Source organism: Phocoena phocoena, chromosome 3 (genome assembly GCF_963924675.1).
Source record: "Phocoena phocoena chromosome 3, mPhoPho1.1, whole genome shotgun sequence".
Classification (NCBI taxonomy): Eukaryota; Metazoa; Chordata; class Mammalia; order Artiodactyla; family Phocoenidae; genus Phocoena; species Phocoena phocoena.
Genome location: NC_089221.1, coordinates 75773816 through 75793912, shown reverse-complemented (window position 1 = coordinate 75793912; position 20097 = coordinate 75773816). Strand labels below are relative to the sequence as shown.

At 36.7% G+C, this 20097-nt stretch overlaps 1 protein-coding gene across 2 annotated transcripts in view; it reads left to right on the top strand.

The window, feature by feature from the left end:
* The window catches only part of ARB2A (ARB2 cotranscriptional regulator A), a 384523-nt gene that overhangs the window by 364207 nt on the left and 219 nt on the right, over positions 1 to 20097 (top strand). The gene's annotated exons all lie outside the window — the stretch shown is intronic.

Here is a 20097-nt window from a genome sequence, read left to right as displayed (position 1 = left end):
TCTGGACTTCTTTGATACATAAGTTAATGTTTTCACCAAATTTGGGATTCATGGATATTACTTATACAAATATTTTTGCTACCCTATTCTCTTTTTTTCCCCCCTCTGGGGCTCCAATTACATATAAATTAAATGGTTTTATATTGTCTCACAGGTCACTTAAGCTTTGTTCATATTTTTCCCAGTCTTCTCTCTATTTTTTTAACTTGGTTGATTTCTACTGATCAGTTTTCAAGTTCACTGGAGCTTTTTTCTGCCTTCTCCAGTTGGCAATTAAGGACATCCAGTGGATTTTCCTTTCAGATATTATACTTTACAGTTATAGTTTTTCCATTTGGTCCTTTTTTAAGGTTTCAGTTTGTCTGCTCAACCACTCTATCTTTCACTCAATATGGCCTTCTCTTTAAGTCCTTGGACATATTTATAATAGTTGCTTTAAAGTCTTAGTTTGCTAGTTCTAACATCTAGGTCACCTATAAGTTTGTTTCTATTGTTTTCTTTTTTCCTCCTTCTTTGGATCACATTTTCCTATTTCTTTGTGTATCTAGTAAGTATTATCTGTTAGATATTGTGGATGATGAATGGTTGTCTCTGGATTCTGTCTTAATCTTCTGGCTTTTCTTGTAGTGGGCATTTAAATGACTGGTAGGTGACCTTGAACTTGTTCAGACTTGGTTTTATACTTTGTTATGGTGAGTTTTGCCCTTATTTTTAGGGTGAACCCTTAGACCTGGGACATCATCTTTACACCTAAGGAATAGCTTCTGGGTTTCAGTGGAAAGCCCATGGTGTTTATCCAGCCTTTATAATTTGACAAGACTCAGACTCTAAAAACTGTCTCTCCCATGGTGGGCAGCAGCTTAAATCTCTGCTCAGCTTTTTCAGCTTTCCAGCTGTAGCCGTCTTCTAACTCCTTGGAGTCTTCTTTATGCAAACATAGTTCAAAATTCATCTAAAAACTTGAAAGGAATTTACACATATTTGGAAATTTCCCCCTCTGTGGTTGGCTACTTTTTTTCAGGAATTTTGCTTCCTAGTTTCCAGCTGTTCTGGCATCCCTGAACTCCATCTTTTTGACACTTCAAGCCAATAATTACAGCCTTTTGCTTGGGTTCTAGCCACCTTGCACCATGTAAAAAGAAGAATTCTCTCAAGTGAAGAGCCACCCAGTGAAGATCCCTGTTTTGAAGGGTTTAATCTCCTGCAGTTCATACCTGCTTCTGGTTGCTCTCCAATGCCATCAAATAGCTGTATGTTATATCTTGTACCAGTGGGAGGATTACCTGATTATCAGAACAAGAACCTTCAGTATAGTATTTTTTAATGCAATTGCATTGAAATGTAGTTAATTTATCCATTATTAAAGTATTGCATTTTTGTAAACAAAAAAAGTGTATGTGTATGTATAGGGAAAGAAGTGTCTGAAAAAATATATTTCAGGTTATTTCTGATTGGTAGGATTATTGGCGATTTTTCTTTTTACTTATCTGTATTTTCTTCTTTTTCTTCTTTTTCTCTACAACAACCATAGGTTGAACATTACGTTCTTTCTTTGCTCTTCTAGGCAAATTTTTTGTTTGTGATGACTCTTTATAATAAGATGTACTTGTGTTTCTTCAATGCATTTCGTATTATTTCACTAGGTTAACTGTCTAATAAAATCCTAGTAGTCTATCTGTATGGTAAACAATACTCCTTCTGCTTTTAGGAATAAATTGAGACAAATCGAAGTTAAACGGCTTACCCAGAATTTCATGCATATTGATAGACTAGCCAGAAATAGATCTTAAATTTTAAGTCCCTCAGTTCATCTGCACAAACTATTTCTAAGCCATCAGCAACAATGTATGCAGTTAATTCTACATTTTCTAATGGGTATGGAAGAAAATTATCATAGTTAAATATAAGCCTCAAATATTTTAGAAACTTCACTTTTGTCACTGATTTCAATCTCCTCTTCATCAAATCTTTTACTAGAGCTCCTAGCAAATTGAGAATTTGACTGATTTTAATTTTAATTCAGATTACCTTCCAAGGCCTAACGCGAAAGTGGCAGGAAGGCACACATTGAGATAGCCAGGAATTTTCTTCTTTCCTAGATTGCAAACTTCTTTTAAAAATACAATCAAATAGATATTTGTTATTTACTGATAGATATGTAAGCTTAAACAGGAATATTTTTATCATTTTCTTATGTTTTTACTAAACATATTTTCTTATGTTTTTACTAAAATTGTTCACTAAAAATGTCTCAGAACTAAGTGTTAGAATTAGTGTTGTCGTTCTGAAGTTTCAACCTGAAGATGAAACCAAATAAAACTACCTTACAAAAGATACTAAATAAAATTATCTTTTAAACGTCAAATGGATGAAAATAAAAAGAAATAATTATTAAATCTTAATAGTTTTTGCCACGTGATCCTGGATTAAATTTTATTTTCTAATTTGTTATTTTTTTGGCTGCGCCAGACAGCATGTGGGATCTTAGTTCCCCGACCAGGGATTGAACCTGCAACCCTGCATTGGAAGCACATAGTCTTAGCCACTGGACCTCCAGGGAAGTCTCTGGACTAGATTTTGTATTGGAAAGTAAAAATGCCATAAGGACAACTGACCAAATTGGCATACAAGTAGTAAGGTAAAAAGTATCTTACAAGTGTAAAATCTTCTGAATTTGATTAACGTAGTTAAATAAGAGAATTTGGAAATATATTCTAAAGGTCGTGATATTTGTAACCTACTCACATAGTTCAGAAAAAAATAATATGTGTATATACGTATATGTGTATGTACACAAAGTGAAAGAGTAAATGATAAAACAAACATAACAAATGTTTTTAAAAACTGATAATCTGGGTAAAAGATATTCAGTATTTAACTGCATTGTTTTTGCAACTTCCTTGTAAGTTTGAAGTTTTTTTTAAATGAATTTTATTTTTAATACTTCTGAGTTTATTTTCTTAGAATACATTCAAATCAGTTTTTTCCATAGCTCAATCTGAAACATTAGAATCACATCACTATACATGATTTATCACTAAATTTTATTATTTTTTTTTTAAAAGAAGTTTTGGAACTTGACCTACTAGCCAAAAGAAAACTTCATGTTTGCATCTGCTTAAAAAAGTGTGACGACCCTTAGGTACGAAGAAATATAGAAAAAGTGCTGACTAGGGCTTCCCTGGTGGCGCAGTGGTTGAGAGTCCGCCTGCCGCTGCAGAGGACATGGGTTCGTGCCCCGGTTCGGGAAGATCCCACATGCCGCGGAGCGGCTGGACCCATGAGCCATGGCCGCTGAGCCTGCGCGTCCGGAGCCTGTGCTCCACAACGGGAGAGGCCACAGCAGTGAGAGGCCCGCGTACTGCAAAAAAAAAAAAAAAAAAAAAAGTACTGACTAAACAATTTTATTAAGAATGACATAGTTACAAATGCATTTTATTTCCAAAGTTGTTTTAAATTATAATTGTTCATAAAAATATCCACTCACATTGTGTATGTTTTGCCACCATATGTAACACTGTAATTAAGTATCTGTCAGTATTTCCAGGGGTGTTAAATTTGTAGAATCTTGCTCTGGGGACTGAAACTTCAGCACTTAAAACGTTTCACCAGAGACCTCCTTAAAAAGTCAGGACTTTTTACTTTTCTTTTACCTTTTTTCTTTTTTTCTTTTCTTCTTTCTTTGGCATGATAGGTTATTGAATAACACAAGAGTGACTATGGCTGTATAGATTAAAGGATGTGGAGATTCTTATTTGTCCACTTTTAATCTGAAATTTTTATTTTGCCTTGTGAGATTATTCCAGTCTCTTTCAGAGGTAATTTTTTAAACTGAAGAGTTACTGAGACTTCATAGTGATATATCTTCTTTGTCTTATTAGAAAATTTAAGTACAATAAGTCTTTTTAAATATATAATTATGCACTACAATGGCTGTCCATGAGGCTGCTCTGAACTATGTGGTATGAGAAAATAGCTTCAAGTCCAGAGTTATGAGTACTGAAACTCACTTTCTAATGAAATTCTTTTTTCTGGAACTGCTTTCTTCTATTATAATTTTAGTTTGTAAGGGATTCACTTTTCTGAATAAGTTAGATATTTCCTCTCTGGTCATAAGTCTTGAACTGTTATATTTTGGTCAAATGCAATTCTGAAATAAAGTGTGAAATATCATCAGTTATAAAGTAAATGTAATGTTTTGACTTGCATATATAAAATAGAAGTTTAAAATTCAAGCCAAAATTGTTACCAAAATTTCAAACCATGTTCTCTAATAATTATGTTAGATGCTACATTCAGTGTCTTGGGGTTACATCATCCCAGATTTTTAACATCTTCTCTATTTCACTTTTAAAGATAAGAAACAAGATTTTTACAATTCACATATTTCACAGAGACCCATGCTGCCCCTTATCTTTTCGGCTGTTCTTTCATGTCAGGAAGAGATGTGAGTTATGTAAAAGTGAAAATGTTGCTTTCTGTGTCAAAGTCTATAACAAGTTTCTTGTGCTGTGTTGGAAAAAGAAACGTTCTTCTTTTTAAAAATACTGATCTGGAATGCTTACACAGAAACCTCATGTTTAGGAAATGACCTATTGATTGGCTATCTAAAGTTAGAAGGATTGACCTTGAAGTCTCCAATAGGTTTGTATTCGTGGCTTATGGAAGATTGGTATCTTTAGTCAGCTGAGAACAAATACTCATCTTCCCACATTCAAGACACATTCAAGGTGCCCGTGTTAGCAAAAAAGATAATGATATGGATATAAAGAAAGAATATGCAGATTTTGTAGAAGTATCATGCTAACTCGTGACATTAATAGTTTTTTCTGTATTGCATTAACTGCTTCCATATCAAATCACTGTGGCATGGGTCATCATTTTATCTGGGGACATGACTACTGTGCAAAACTTCTGTGTTTAGTGTTCACCTTTAAAAACAAAGCGAGGAAACTTGGATCTTACAACAGGTTTTCATCTGGCTTTAAAAGATGAAATTAATGAGGGAATGAAGAGAAGAAAGGAAAGCCTACAAAAATTAAATAGAAAAATACGTTTAATGTTTGTATTCTTTCTTGCCCACTGTATACTGGTTACCAATCAGGAAGAAAAGTGCTTTCCAGTTTGGGCAATTTTTTTGTTGGACCATTCATATATTCCAATCTCATTCTCCTTTGATGAACAGGAGGTAATTATGAACTTTCCTGAATAGTTTAAAAGGTTCAGTCTATAGTTGTGGGATAGATAGATGAGATAGATAGATAGATAGATAGATAAATTATCTAAATAATACAATAGTACAGCTGTCTTTTAAAAAATACAATTGTCTAAAGGAGATACAGACCATCCATTCCTTTAGATGTGCTTAATTTTATCTCTTGAGCAGGCCAGCATGTCACAGACTATCAGGTCACTTGAAACACATTATATTGATGTCCTCTTAGTTACTTCTCCCAAGTTGGTCTTTAGTAATGTGTCATAAGTCAGCATTAAGGACACAGTTATTAAAAACAACTGTTTTCCACAACCGGATTGCTTTTACTGCCTAGATGCAGTGAATCATAATCAACTGTGTTGGCCTCTTTGTTAGTAGAAAGCTCAGTCAAATTTTTGGCCATCATCTGGCAGTTGTACAGGCTTTTGTATTCATTGTCCTTATGTATTAATCTTACCCTTTATGCTACTTCTCTACTCCTTTTACTCTTATTTCTCTTTTATCCTACTATAAGGTATATATGTCATCTTAAATGCTTTTTTCAATGAATGATATGAATAAATAACTATTAAACAAGCAAATGTAACTCTACTACTATATTTTTACTTAATATGATATTATTGAAGTTTTCACTATTAGAGATATAATTTTAGCCCCATTTTTTTTACATTTTGTAAATATATTTTTTCTAGTAAATAGCATTATAGCATTCTTTATTATTTGGATTCCTAAAGTACTTTTGTCTTGATAATATAGGTCTTCCTTCGTTTACCTTTTTGTAGGAAAGTTTTCGACAATTTATGATTCTACTAATAGATATAAATTGTTGCCCCCCCAAACATTGAAATCTGACTAATTGAAGGCATCTTATTTTCAGTAACCAACATCTTCCTTTTTCACTATGCAGATTAATCCTCCACCTTAGTTAACCTTATAAGTGGATTCACAGGCTTTCCCATCAGTGTGACTTTTTAAATTTTCTCTCTGGAATAGAAATAAAATAATAGATGCCATTCACTTTCAGTAATGCCCAAAGGATATAGTTGAGATTCTTTGGAATGTAATTCCCATCCAATGCTACTTTAACAAGATCCAAGTAATAACTCTGACAATGATTTTAAAATGCTTGGGGAAAAAAGAGACCTTTATGGCCCTATAATTAACTTTAAAATGTTGCTTAGAACCAGTATACAAAGCAAAGACGTGGAAATAATATGTACTTGCCAAATTTTGTAACACTTTAAAGTTATTTGTAAAATAACTTTACATCCATTGCAATATCTCATACCTCAGGACTGCAACTATTTACAAACCCATAAGTAAGTTTAATTCCAGAGAGGAAAAGTTAATTCCTTGAGCAATACTGAAAGATTTCACCCTGTGAGTCTTCTAGACAGTTGCAGAAAAGCCTAAATGTTAAGTCCAGTTAGAGTTTTGAAATGTCTTTTTAGGATAAAGTTTAGTACAGATGCAGTAAGGATTAGAATTGTAAATAATTTTCATAACCCTTTCTAGTAATTGTTTAGCCATATCTGCTTCTATTCAGTTTTTATCATAAATCAGTCCTTAGTGGAACTTAATTTAAGTGCTCATGAATTTTCTCTGTCCTGATACTCTAAAATATTATTTGGTATTGAAATAATCAGTCCTATCTTATATATTCCCAGGTCATTTTCTAAACTAGGCAATAGTAGGAATTTACTATGTTTACATGACATATTTGACAATATATATATTTAATTTAAAATCAGTACAATATTATCTTAATGGGAGATGTTATTCTATATGTATTAATGGTGTGTAAATAACACAGGATCATTTAAGGATTCTTCCCGTGTAGAAGGCAATTGCATTATGGGATTTTTTTTTTTTTTTTTTTTTTTTAAAGAACAGAACATTCATAGAGGAAATGCCTTGGGGGAGAGAACTGGGAATGAAATTAAAGTAGTATTAAACAGGTTAGGGCAACTCTAGACTTGGAGCATGAAGGTAACAAAAATCATCTATTTCTACATTACCTTAACTAGAATGAAAAGACATCACAATGTTAGGAGCATAAGTGATCCTCCAGAAGCTTTCAGCATCTGTCATAAAGTGACCGGGAGCTTTCATGACCAGTAGTCAGCCACTAGATAGCATTACCTGACAAAACTTTTTTTTTTTTTCTTTTTTAAGTGCATCAAGAAATCAATCAAAATAGAAAATGTAGTAATTTTATGCCAGATTTATGTTGTTCACAATAATTTGCTTTATGTGATATTTTATTTACCTCATTAGTTAATGTTGTGAATACATTTGGAGGTTATTTTGTTTATAGTTTACAGTTTCCTTAAACTTATGACTGGAAGAAATAAGAGCTGTAAGAGTTAGAAAAGAAAAAAACCTGAACTTATTCACATATGATTGTTTATGTAGAAAATTCAAAATCTACAGATAAATTTTTAGTATGACCAGGGTAATTTACCAAGGTTGCTAGATACAAAATCATTATACAAAAAAAATTGCATTTCTGTATACCAATAACAAGCAGTTAAAGATCCATTTATAGTAGCATCAACAAACATGTCATATGAAAAAAAATTAAGTTAAGGGACATATCATGTTCATAGATTCAATCACTCAACATAGTAAAGATGTCATTTCTCCCCAAATTGATATAGAAGTTTAACATAATTCCTGTCAAAATTCCAGCAGGATTTTTTTGTAGATATAACCCTCTGAAGTTTTCAAGGCCACCGTCACTTATGATACCAACCATAAGTAGGTATCCTAAGTCCATCTTCAGGTCTCATCATTTGCCAGAAGGACTCACAGAGCTCACGGGAAGCTGTTATAAATCTAATAACAGCAAAAGGGTATAGATTAAAATCAGCCAAGAAAAAGCATATAGGGCAGAGTCCAGGAATGTTCCAAGGATGAATTTCCAGTTGTTCTCTTCCAGTCAAGTCTTGGCTAATGCTGTCTTCTCCCAGCAACATGTGAGAATACACATAAAATAGTGCAAACAGGGGAAACTCACTTGAACCTTGGTGTCGAAGGACTCAGTTAACATTCACATGGTTAACCGCCTGCATGGCTGACTTTAATCTCCAGATACTCCAGAGGTCCAGCTGAAACCTTTTGGGGAAAGGTCGTTACTATACAGTAGATATAGACAAGTTTATTCTAAAATTTATATAAAAAGGCAAAGGAACTAGGATACTCAAAACAATTTTGAAAAAGAAGAATAAAGCGGGAAGAATCAGTCTATCTGATTTCAATACATTACTGGCAAAGATACAAAGAAACTAGATCACTCTCACATTACTAGAAGGATTGTAAAATTGTACAATGACTCTGGAAAACAGTGTGGCAGTTTCTTGCATATTACAAAACATGCAAGTAATATATGGCCCAGCGATTGTACTCTTGGGCATTTATCCCAGAAAAATGAAGATTATTTCACACAAAAATTTGTACATGAATGTGTAGAGCAGCTTTATTTATAACAGCCAAAAAACTGAAAACAACCCAGATATCTTTTGAGAAGGGAATGATTAAACTGTGGTACATCCATATCATGGAACACTACTCAGCAATAAAAGGGAACAAAGTATTGATTCACACAGAAACCTGGATATATCTCCAGAGAATTAAGTTGAATGAAAAAAAGCCAATCCCATGAGATTATATACTGTATGATTCCATTTATATAACATTCTTCAAATGACCAAATTATAGAAATGAAGAACAGATTAGTGGTTGCCAGGAGTTAAGGAGGGGCTGGAAGGGAAACGTGAGTGATCTTTGTGGTGATGGAAATGTTCTGTATCTTAACTGCAGCATGTTAATATCCTGGTTGTCATATTGTACTATGGTTTTACAAGGTGTTCCTGTTGAGGAGAATCATAAAAGGGACACAGGATCCATTTGTGTTATTTCTTACAACTGCATATGAATTTTAAATTATCTCAAAATAAAAAGTGTAATTATAAATGAATGAATCCAAAAAATGAAGTGCAAATCCTCTATGGAGAAAGTGGTAAAACTTCATTGAGACATTAAAGATGATCTAAATCAATGGTAAGATATATCACGTTCATTGATTACAAGATTGAGCATTGTAAATGTATCAGTTCTCCCTAAATTGGCCTGCAGAGGCTTTAGTACGATCCCAAATCATAAAGTGATTGGGGCAATCTATAATGGCTGCTTTACCACCTTGTCCTTCCTCCACCTCCTCCTTCTATTGGCTGCCACAGCAAAGGTCTGTGCTTTTGAAAGTCTGACAAAGCAATATAAAATGATGCTGTGGATACAGAGGTGCATATGATTCACCTGTGTATACAGAACACCAGTAGCACTTTGCTTTGTAAGTTCACAAGTTTTTACTTCTGTGATCTTCTGTATGCTTCCATTTCCTTTATTTCAAAATGGGAACCATCATCAAAATAGTGCAAAAACCATAGAAAACGTCTATGAATCTATGTTTTATTATATCTTAATAGCATTCAATAAGCATCAGTTTTCTGGTGAATTCTGTTCTGGACAGTTTTTTATACAACAAACATCTATTAAGCCTCATCTATGATTTCTGGAATAAAAAGTTTTGAGGCATTACCCCCAAAAGATTTGGAGATAAGACAAGGTATCTTTCATACATGAAATGCCTAGTTAAGCAAAGCAAGTATATGACAATATAGTATACACTATATACAAAATACTGAAACATGAAGAAAGGAAGTAGTTGATATGGGGTAAAGTTAATCAAAGAAAGCTTATTAGAGGAAGTAAATACTGAACTGAATCTTTGTTGTTGTTGTTGTTGTCTTTTGGCTGCGTTGGGTCTTTGTTGCTGCACGCGGGCTTTCTCTCGTTGCAGCAAGCAGGGGCTACTCTTCGTTGTGGCGCGCGGGCTTCTCATTGCAGTGGCTTCTCTTGTTGCGGAGCATGGGCTCTAGGCGCACAGCCTTAGTTGCTCCGTGGCATGTGGGATCTTCCCAGACCAGGGCTCGAACCCGTGTCCCCTGCATTGGCAGAATGAATTCTTAACCACTGTGCCACCAGGGAAGTCCCTGAACTGAATCTTAAAGCAATTAGACATATATCTTCTGAAAATTTTTAGTATTATAATGCTTAACCAATTTGTAAATATTAATTATATTTGAGCAAAATGTCTGTGTAGCTATGGCCTATCACAGCTGCTCTGGACTTTAGATTTCTCACTTGTGAAATGAAACCGTTAGATGAAATTTTATCTCGGGTCCTTTCCACGTCTTTGCTATCTTATATTTGATATGTTTCTCTCTGCATCTAAATTTGAACCAAGTATTTGAACTACATTTTGGGAATACAAGCTCTTGAACAGTTAAAGTTTGACTGTCTGAGAGTTCTCAGTTCTGACACTCTCCTAAACGTCTTGATGCTAGTAAATTGTATTTACTAGATAAGCACAGCATTTTAGCTAAACGGATCCGGAAGATACTTTGAGTATTTGTCAGTGCTTATCACCTAGTTGCTAATGGACTGTGGATCACCTGCATCTACCTCATCAGTTTGTTGGAGAGAGCAAGAAAAACACTCTACTTCCTTCAGTTTCAGTTATAGAGAATCCAACTGTTATTATATTCCCATTTTAGAGGAATTTATTTCTTAACTCTAAAAGCTAGCATGCACTTCAACATAGGGTACGTTTATCCATCTGTGTTGAAGATTAGTAAAGTTTGACCTCTGCCTTCAAAAACTTTACAGTGGTAATCAATCTCTTCTCTGACTGGACTTCAGAGTCACCAGAGTCACAGATGCCCAGACCCTGAGATTTTGGAAAGGTTTAAAAATTGTCAATTGACCTGGGCCTGGGAGAATAAGGGGATACTTATAGAAGAACAGTTGAGGGATTAAACCCAGAAAAGAAGGCTAGATCCAGGGAATGGAGGGCTTTAAACCACATGGAGGAATTTCTACTTAATTTGAAAGATTATGGAGACCATTGGATATGTTTGAGCAGAGAAAGAGGTCTATGACACAAATGATACTTAGGACTTTTGTCTGGTAGCAGGGTACGAGATAGAAGAGAAGAGGTTGAAGGCAATGAAACAAGTTAGGAGGAAGTTTCTGGATTCTAAATGATAGGTCATTAAATCTAGAGTGGTGACAGGGGAATGGAAAGCAAAAAAGAGACTGGAAAAACCTTGCTGAGGTGCAATTGTCGGGATTTGGTAACTGATTGGATCAGGAGTCAGCAAACAAGCGAAAACAAAAATCAAAGATGACTGAGAGGCTTTGAGCTGGAGAAGCGAAGAGAATAGTGTGTCTGTTTATAGAAATGAAGACGGTGGAAAGGCCTGCCTAGAGAGTAAGTCCACCAGTTACCTCTGGACGGCTTGCAGAAATGGAACACTGTGACAGCACAGTCCCCATCCTAGCACCTTCCCATCACACACACCAGTCCTAAGGGCGAGAACCCAGAGGTGTCAGCATATATAACAAGAGCAAAATTATTAGGAAAATGCTGCTTCTAGTTCAAGTCCATTTTTTAATTTACTACTTTGAAATATTATTTTATTAGGTTGTCTTTCTTACTGCGTATTGCTATTGCCTACTACTATTACTCACTTTATGTGAACCAGCAGTAGGTGGGTTTTATACTCTGAGGTGTGCAGGAGAAGAATGAGCCCCAGAGAATGATCTAGAGGTGGGAGGAGTTGATAAATGCAATCAGGGAGGGTTAAATCCATCATTCCAACTCCCCATAATCCATTCACCATTTCCCAACCAGTGTACTCTTTAAATGCAAGTCAGATTATATTTCTTCCCCACTGAAACTCTGCAGACAGCTCTTCCATTGTGCTTGGAATAAAATTAAAACCTTTCACTGTGCCCTGAGAGACGTCACATGGCTTGGAGGCTGCCCACCTCTCTGAATCATCTACCACTTTCCCCCTCACCCTCCATGCTCCAGGTGCTGTCCAGTTCCTTGGCTATGTACCAGCTCTTTCCTCCTCAGACCCCCTCCCTCTCCTTGTTCTTCCAGAACCCTGCCTGCAGCACTCTCTCCAGACCTTCACCTGGCTCCCTCTTTCCACTCTGGTCTCAGGTCAGAAGTGTCCACCCAGTCTAAACTGACAACCATCTCTTCTCCTCTTCATTCTCTTCACATCCCTCTACTGTGTTTTTTTCACAGTGCTTCTGACTCCCTGAAATCATCATTTTCATCGGTTTACCTGTTTATTGCCTGTCATCCCCACTAGCGCACATGCTACAAGGAGCAGAGTTTTTATATATCTTGCTTACCACCACATCCCCAGCCCAAAGAAATAGTGCCTGGCATACAATAAATACATGTATGAATGTATAAATTAATCACTCACAGGACCTCTGGAAAAACTGCCCACAAAATATTTCCTTTAGAATAGAATCCACAATTGAGCGAGGAGGATCACAGACGATTCAGATATTTGAACTAGCAAATAATTTTGTTTTGTTTTGAAATAAGGAAAGTATTTTTCATTCCATTCTATCTCACCCCTCCCTCTCTCCGTCTTTCTCATTCTCTCTCTCCCTTCCTCCCCACCTCCCTCTTACACACACACACACACACACACACACACACACACACACACACACGAAGTCATAAGCTTATGGCAGCCATAAGCCATAGGTACCTAGCTAGGAACACAGAGAATCTGGAAGAAAAGGGAAGCGTGACAAACTATCTAGAAAGCTGCACCAGCCCTCTCGGACAGTGTTATTTTAGAATGGGGCCCAGTAAAGCTCTTCACTGATTGTGTTGGGAATAATAGGATCAGAAACCTTTACTTACGGAAATAACTATTTTATGATTCTTTGCGTTCCTTGTGTAGAGCCCTGTGCTCTTACCATCCTTTGGCAAAGTTACTTTTGAAAATCACGAAGGGAAACGAAAAAGAGAACTTTTGCCCACACCTGGGCTCAAATTTTAAAGGAAAACAGTATCCCTGGAGGCCAGGCTTTGTGACAACACTAAGAGAAGTATGTGAGACAAGAATTAAAACCAAAGAAAACACTTCTGCGCCAGCACTCTGGGCTTGAAAGGCAATTCAAGCAATTACAAGGTGTCCATTTTTCATTGGTTAGGCGAGGTTTATTAGAGAGGTCTCGCCGGGTTCAATGTCAGAGACCCACAGCTACTGCGGGCTCTCTACTCTGCCTAAGAATAAGTTTACTTCCCAAAGTTGTCTCCTTGAGTCTTAAGCTGTCCAGTGCCCAAAACCGCCCCACTCCCCTTTCATAGATGAGAGATATAGAAAAGAAGCTGGAGGAAAGGACAGCCTTTCCCAGAAACTGCCCGTGATGCAGAAGTTTCTACCACTGCTTTTATGTCTTTGTTTCAGCCTCCTATCTCTGGTCAAGCTCGATGACTTGCCTTTAGGGTCTCAACACAATCTCGGCTTTAACAGATTTGCAGCAGTGTTAGCAATGGAAAGAGACTTGCTTGTATCTTACACAGGTGGTTTAGCCAGGCCAGGCAGCACGTTTACTGAGCTGCTCCTGGAGTCTCCCTCAGCGAACACCCCACTTTGTTTACTATCCTCCCCGCCCCCGAAACCCCCATCCTCACCTCCCGCCGTGTGTGACGGAGTCTCACTCACACTCGTGCCTTCTAACTAGGAGAGTCTCCATTAGGAGCCCTTCTGTGTTCAAATATTGGTAAATTTAATGGTGTTCTTCTTAGAAGCTCTAGAATTCATTTTTAAATGAATTTTAGTAGTAATATATATTTTCTTTCTTTTTAGAAGGCACATTATTTTTCTGTGCTCTAGTATTTCTCTAATTCTTTATATCTTTCTAAAAATAACTGCTGGTGAGCTCATAAATTCATTAGTTAATCCCACTGGGACTCAATAATGCATATTACAGACCTCCTGATTTTTATATATTAGATTTTCTCAAGAATTCCCTTACCTGTTATTCTCAACATAGCTATATTGACAGGGTCTTCATTACTTCCTAATTGCCCATATTTCTTTTTCTTGTTAAAGATCAATTTTTAAAATCAAGCCTTGTCAGTTTGAAAGTATCATAGATATGTTATCTTGTTAATGTGTTTCATATCTTTCTAGGTTTTTTTCTTTCCCCCTTTATCATAGGAAACGTATAAAATTTACTCATTACCTTTTTCTTTAAAAACAAATCTTTTCCAGGAGAGGGGCGTGTCAGTGAGAGGGTGGGGGCCCATACTAGTTTTTTTCCCGTGAAATAAAGATTTTAAAATGATATTTCATATTCAAAGGTGGCTTTCTGAACAGTTATATCCCCTATTCTAAACCAGACCCTAACATGTAAATTATGTATAGATTGTTGAAATTATTCCATGACCTTTTGGTCTAGGACCATGTAAAATAAGGTGACCAGCAATAATTAGAATAGTGAATGGCTGACCAAGAAATGCTTCTAAATTATCTTTTCAGTGAGCCGTTACTCAGACTGTCCATCATATTATAGTAGTAAACCTTACCTTTGGAAAATCTGATTGTGTATGTATAATATCATTTGAAGAATGACTATTTGCTTTCCCAGAGAATTCTTCGCTTTATTAAAAGATTCTTTAAAGAAGTAGATAACCCACTTCTTCCTTTAAAAATATTCTATTTACAGAAATTATATTTACGTATAACTTTTTAAGACATCTACTGCAGAAAATGAGGTACAGCTTCAGAGTAGTCTACATCTACCAAAGTAAACATCAGGGTTTTGGCTGCTAACTCAGTAGCATATTTTGGCATAGTTTTTGCCAAAAAAAAAAAAAAAAAAAAAAAAATCCAAGCACTAAGATCAAGTGAAGAGGAGTGTGGACAAGGCAGACTTGTAAGAAACACTTGGATTAAAGTCATCACAGGAAGAAGTATGGGGAATAGACAAGGCAGAAGATATAGCAATGTTTTCTTCTCTCTTATCCTATTCTTTGAGCATTCTGCTGTCAGTGCTATTTCCAACCATTTTTTGTTTAATTTGTAAATGCTGTTACATAAATGTAGCCTCCTTCTTTCTCAGTTCCATTACAAGACACTTTTTCTTAAATATATAGTCTTTTGGGAAAACATATGACACATTTTAGCAATTTGATCTTCCTCATATGATTTATAGTTTCATCCTTTATACTTAAAGTTTCTAATCTTTTTGAACATTTGTGCTATCTCTACCTCTTTGAAATTTGCTGTAGTTCATTTTTAAAAACAATTGATAGATAAAGAATAAATATTCAGTGTAGTATTTTAATTGGAAGATCCCCTGTCCACTACCTTTTGGTTATTTCACAGTGAATAACATCGTTGACAAAAATGCCAAGATCTTCTCCAACCACAATTATTTTTAATCTATGAAACAGAATTTCCTTACAAATTAAGTAGTTTTTATAGTAGCGACATTTATTGTTGATGTGATCTGTTTAATATGACTGTAGTCAGAAGGGAAGTTGGGTCCATTATTCTTCCAGAAATTTGTGGAAGAAACATTAATTAAGAGAAGTAAAAGCCATTTCTACTCTGTATAAGGATAAAAGAGCTAGCTATAAGTAGGGTTCAGATTATAGATAAATTAATCTCTAATGTAATAAAAAAGAATTAACTATTCATTTTTATTTAAGCTAACCCTTGTCATCTAAAAACATACTATTTTAATAAATATTGGACTTCCCTGGTGGTCCAGTGGCTAAGACTCCGTGTTCCCAATGCAGGGGATCCTGGTTCGATCCCTGGTCAGGGAACTATATCCCACATGCCGCAACTAAGACTCAGCACAGCCAAATAAATAAATAAGTATTTTTTTAAAAATAAATAAATATTACACAGTGCTTTTACTATCCTGAAATAAATTCTAGAGGTAACATAACTCACCTACATAATTATAAGATTGCTAAATTATTGTATTCCTCTAGTTAACATATGAAGGAAATAAAAGAAAAATAACTCATAATAAGAATAATATATATATCAATATTTAAAGTGCTCAGGAAAATCTGCATGGGTTCTGTGTATAGAATCACCAGGAATTCCGCATCTACAAATGCAGGCTGGTGCGGGTGTGCTTATTGGTGGCTCAAGTACTGTGGGCAATGAGGCCATCAGTGATGAGATTTTCTCATATGGCAGTCCATTCTTGGTAATATTCTGAACAACATAAAGTACAAAATTCCTTCAATTTACATGGTAGCTGGATTCCTGGAAAATTCCGTGTGTATTAAAATCATGCCAAAAGTACTGTGAGATTACTTGTTAAACAGATCTAAATTCTAAGCCCATATAATCATAAACAGGTTTTTCAGCTACATGAATAGCTTGTGAAACATTTGAAAACCATGTGCAATGCAGAACAGTTCTTCATGTGCTGTAATGCCCTGCAACTTGAAGGATGTCCACCTCCCTGGCCTTCTCCCACTAAATGCCAATAGCTCCTCCCAGTTGTCCTGACCTCCAAAAACTTTCCTACAAATTTCCAAAATGCCCCAGAGGCCACTACCATGCCCATTAAGAACCACTGATTACGGCTGAGCAAAGGCAATTTTTTGTAATAAAGAACTGAGATCGTGCACATTTATTTTGCCCCAAAGGTGAATTATCCAGTAAGAACAAGCCTGCCAATCCAAGAGGATACAAAAATCATTCCCTGAGAACATGGCAGATAATTAACCTGGGAAAACCCTTTATTTCCTACATTGTGGAAACAACTTAGATTAGGGAAATGGGGGGTTGAAAAGTAGAAAAAAGATCACAGTCCCTAAGAAGAGGAGCTTTTGATAGGGTAAAGTTGTGGCAGAGGAAAGACCAGGTCCTGCCTATAAAACCATGTTTATCTCCTTCAAATACAAAAACATAGTTAGTGCTAAATGGACTAGTTTCCATGTTACCTACACATAATTGCAGGTTATTAATAAATGGCTGCTTTTTTAGTTAGCCTAAACTTTCCCCTTCTATATCCTTTTATGAATAGATAATGTAATGGCCTAGTGTTTCCATCCTGATGGAAGAAATTCCCCTAAAGTTGTATATCTTTTAAGTATTCGAAAGCTGCTGTCAGAAGTTTCCATTCTCTTATCATTGCTATGGGCGGATAGTCATATCAATTCGTGAATATTTTCATTGAACATTGGCCCCGAGTTTTCAAAAATGGTCTCCAAACGTGTTCTTGAAATGTGTATATGCAGCCCCAGATGGACATGCAACTACCTTCCAAATGCTGTGTTAAAATTATTAAAAATCTACTTTCAGTAATTTAGAAAAGAAAGCCATTTTTGTATAAGATATTTATGTTACCACTCCTTAGTTTAGGGAGGATTCTCAGTCTCCCATTCCATTCTCTATAATTCAGTTTCTAACCCACCTTGCTTATTAATTTACTCCTAGCAATTTCCGTTCCTCTGACAGAGCACACACTCTCATTATTTATACTCTTAAATTGCAAGGGTAAATATTGAGAGCCAGTGCAGGTCCTCAGTTATCTCAGGGACTTTGGTCTTTTCAGCCCAGGACTAATCAAGCAGAGAGTCATCATAAGCTAAAAGTAAAAAGCCTTTGTAGTGATTTTATCACCTGGGAAATCTGTCCATCCTTCAGAAAGATTGTCACCAGCAAAGAAAAAAGTAAAGGCGTTAAAATTGCTTCAGACCATTGACTCCTTAGGTCCCTCTAGATTCATACATTGAATTGGTTTTCAAGGGGTGGGAGGAATTATGAGAAGAGCTCCCTAAGAAAGCTTAGAAATTGATCATAGCCTTGGTAATACTAGGAAGTGTAAGTGTGATCACTATGGAGGAAATGCCAAATGAGCCTGGAAGCCTGGGAAAGGAGAAGGAAAAGAGATGATTAACACCTTTTTTTTTTCTATTGTGTTTGGGGATGGGTGTTCCCATGTAGTATGCATCTGAGAAGAGTCAATACCATTGACTTTAAAATATTTTTTCATTATAAGTGCTATTAGTCATTATTATTGAAATGAAACTGGAATTACAAGCACTATAGAAAACAGGGATGGGCATTTCATAAACCTGTCCAGAAACTGGGCTCCCTTCTGAGTATACCCACAAAATATTATTTAAAGTAGGTATGTCTGAGCTTATCTAGAACTGCTCACAAACTTCTTTTGTGTTTGGAGAATACAGATGCCTCCAAATTCAAAGGAAGTCTTTAAGACTGTTATCTGAATACGTCAGTGAAAATTATATACTAACAATAAATATCTGGATATTACATATATTTTAAAGAACTTGAATTTTTACACATCTATTGATAAAGGCAGGCATTTGTATAATTTTTTCCCGACGATTCTATTGACTTGTCAAAATCCAGTCAGGCACTTTAGGATTTGCCAGGATAAACCTGCACTCATCTCTTTCTTCCACTGACTAGCATTGAATTTTGCCCAAACTGAGTAAGCAAATAGAAAAAGGACCTCATTTTTTAGTCTGAACACAGTAGTGTTGGGGGATGTAACTCAAGGATATGACTTCAGTACTGGATCTTGTTCCAAATGCAGGTTCATTAGGCCAGTCCGCCGAGGAGAGGAGGATAGAGAGCATCCTTCTGAGGGCACCTGTTAAAAGAGGGGTTCTCTAGTGAGGCCAGCTCCCACAGCTAAGTCACATGCACAGACTATAGCTTTCTGCTCTCTGGTCGAGGCAGCCATAGCATCCTTATTGTTGTAACTCCCAGATTGTGATACTGTCACAAAACTGTTGCTAGGCAACAAATGTGGTTACCAGGTCTCAGCGAATAGCTGAAGGGGAAAGCAAAGTGTTGCACCATTGTAGAGTAACCATAGCAATGACCTACTATTACAGACTAAAGAATTATCATTAACAATGTTAAAGTATCAGACAGAGGCCCCGAATCCAGAGACTTCCAGACAGTGTCTCTCTGCATAATTGAGTGATCTAGGAAGAGATTTAAACCGTTTAAAATCTATTCACTCATTATTCCTACAGCAGAGTCTTTGTTATTATTTTTTTTATTTTTTACTTTAAAAAGTGTTCCGTTATAAAACTATTAGTTAAATGATATAAGCTATCACAGGGAGTCAAAAACAGATTAATATCCTCATCTGTTCTTACGTCTACATCAGTGTTATTTTTTACCTGTCTTAAAACTGAAGAAAGATTTTATTTGAAAAATCTGTACATTAGTGTTAAATTGAAGCCACAGAAAGAAGCTGTAGTAAAACAAAATAACTCTATAAATTGACAACTTAACCTGCATTTTGTGAGTTGAATTCCTCCTGACAAAATAGGAGGCCTAGATGCTCTTTCAGTAGTCACTGCATTGAAAACATTCTTTTTTTTTTTTTTTTTTTTTTTAGCTTTTCTAAGACTGTCCCCTAAAACCTGTTTTAAAAAAAAAAAATGTAAGCTGCTAGGACACTAAAATCCAACTTGTTTCTTTCTCTTGGGAAGCAAAGAAACGTGGGTGCTCTGCGGAGGGTGCAAAAGCCGGATTCCGAGCGCAGGGGAAACCAATCCCCGCGCGCGCCCAGCCTGGGGAAGTGGGTGGTTTCGAGGCGGGAGAGGGAGTGGCCCTTCCCGCCCAGCGCCTCGATTGGCCCGGAGGGGCTGAGGCCCCGGGGGCCGCCGGCCGCGCCTCGGGCGACCGCGGGGAAGGTCCGGACGCGGCCGCGCGTCGGGGACGTGCTAGGGGCTCAGGCCAGAGGCGGCGGAGTTCCGGGATCGCCACCCCGAGCGCCGCCGGCGGAGACGCGGAGTCGGTGGGCCGCAGCCTCCCTCCGAGCCCTGGGGGCCACGTGAACCCTCAGGTACAGGTGTGGTCCCTAGGGGTCGCGCGCCCTGGAGGGGTGGGGGCTGGGCTCCGAGGGCGGGACGCGGCGCGGCGCAGAGGGCGCGGGCTCGAGGACAGAGGACCGGCGGCCTGGGCCTCGGC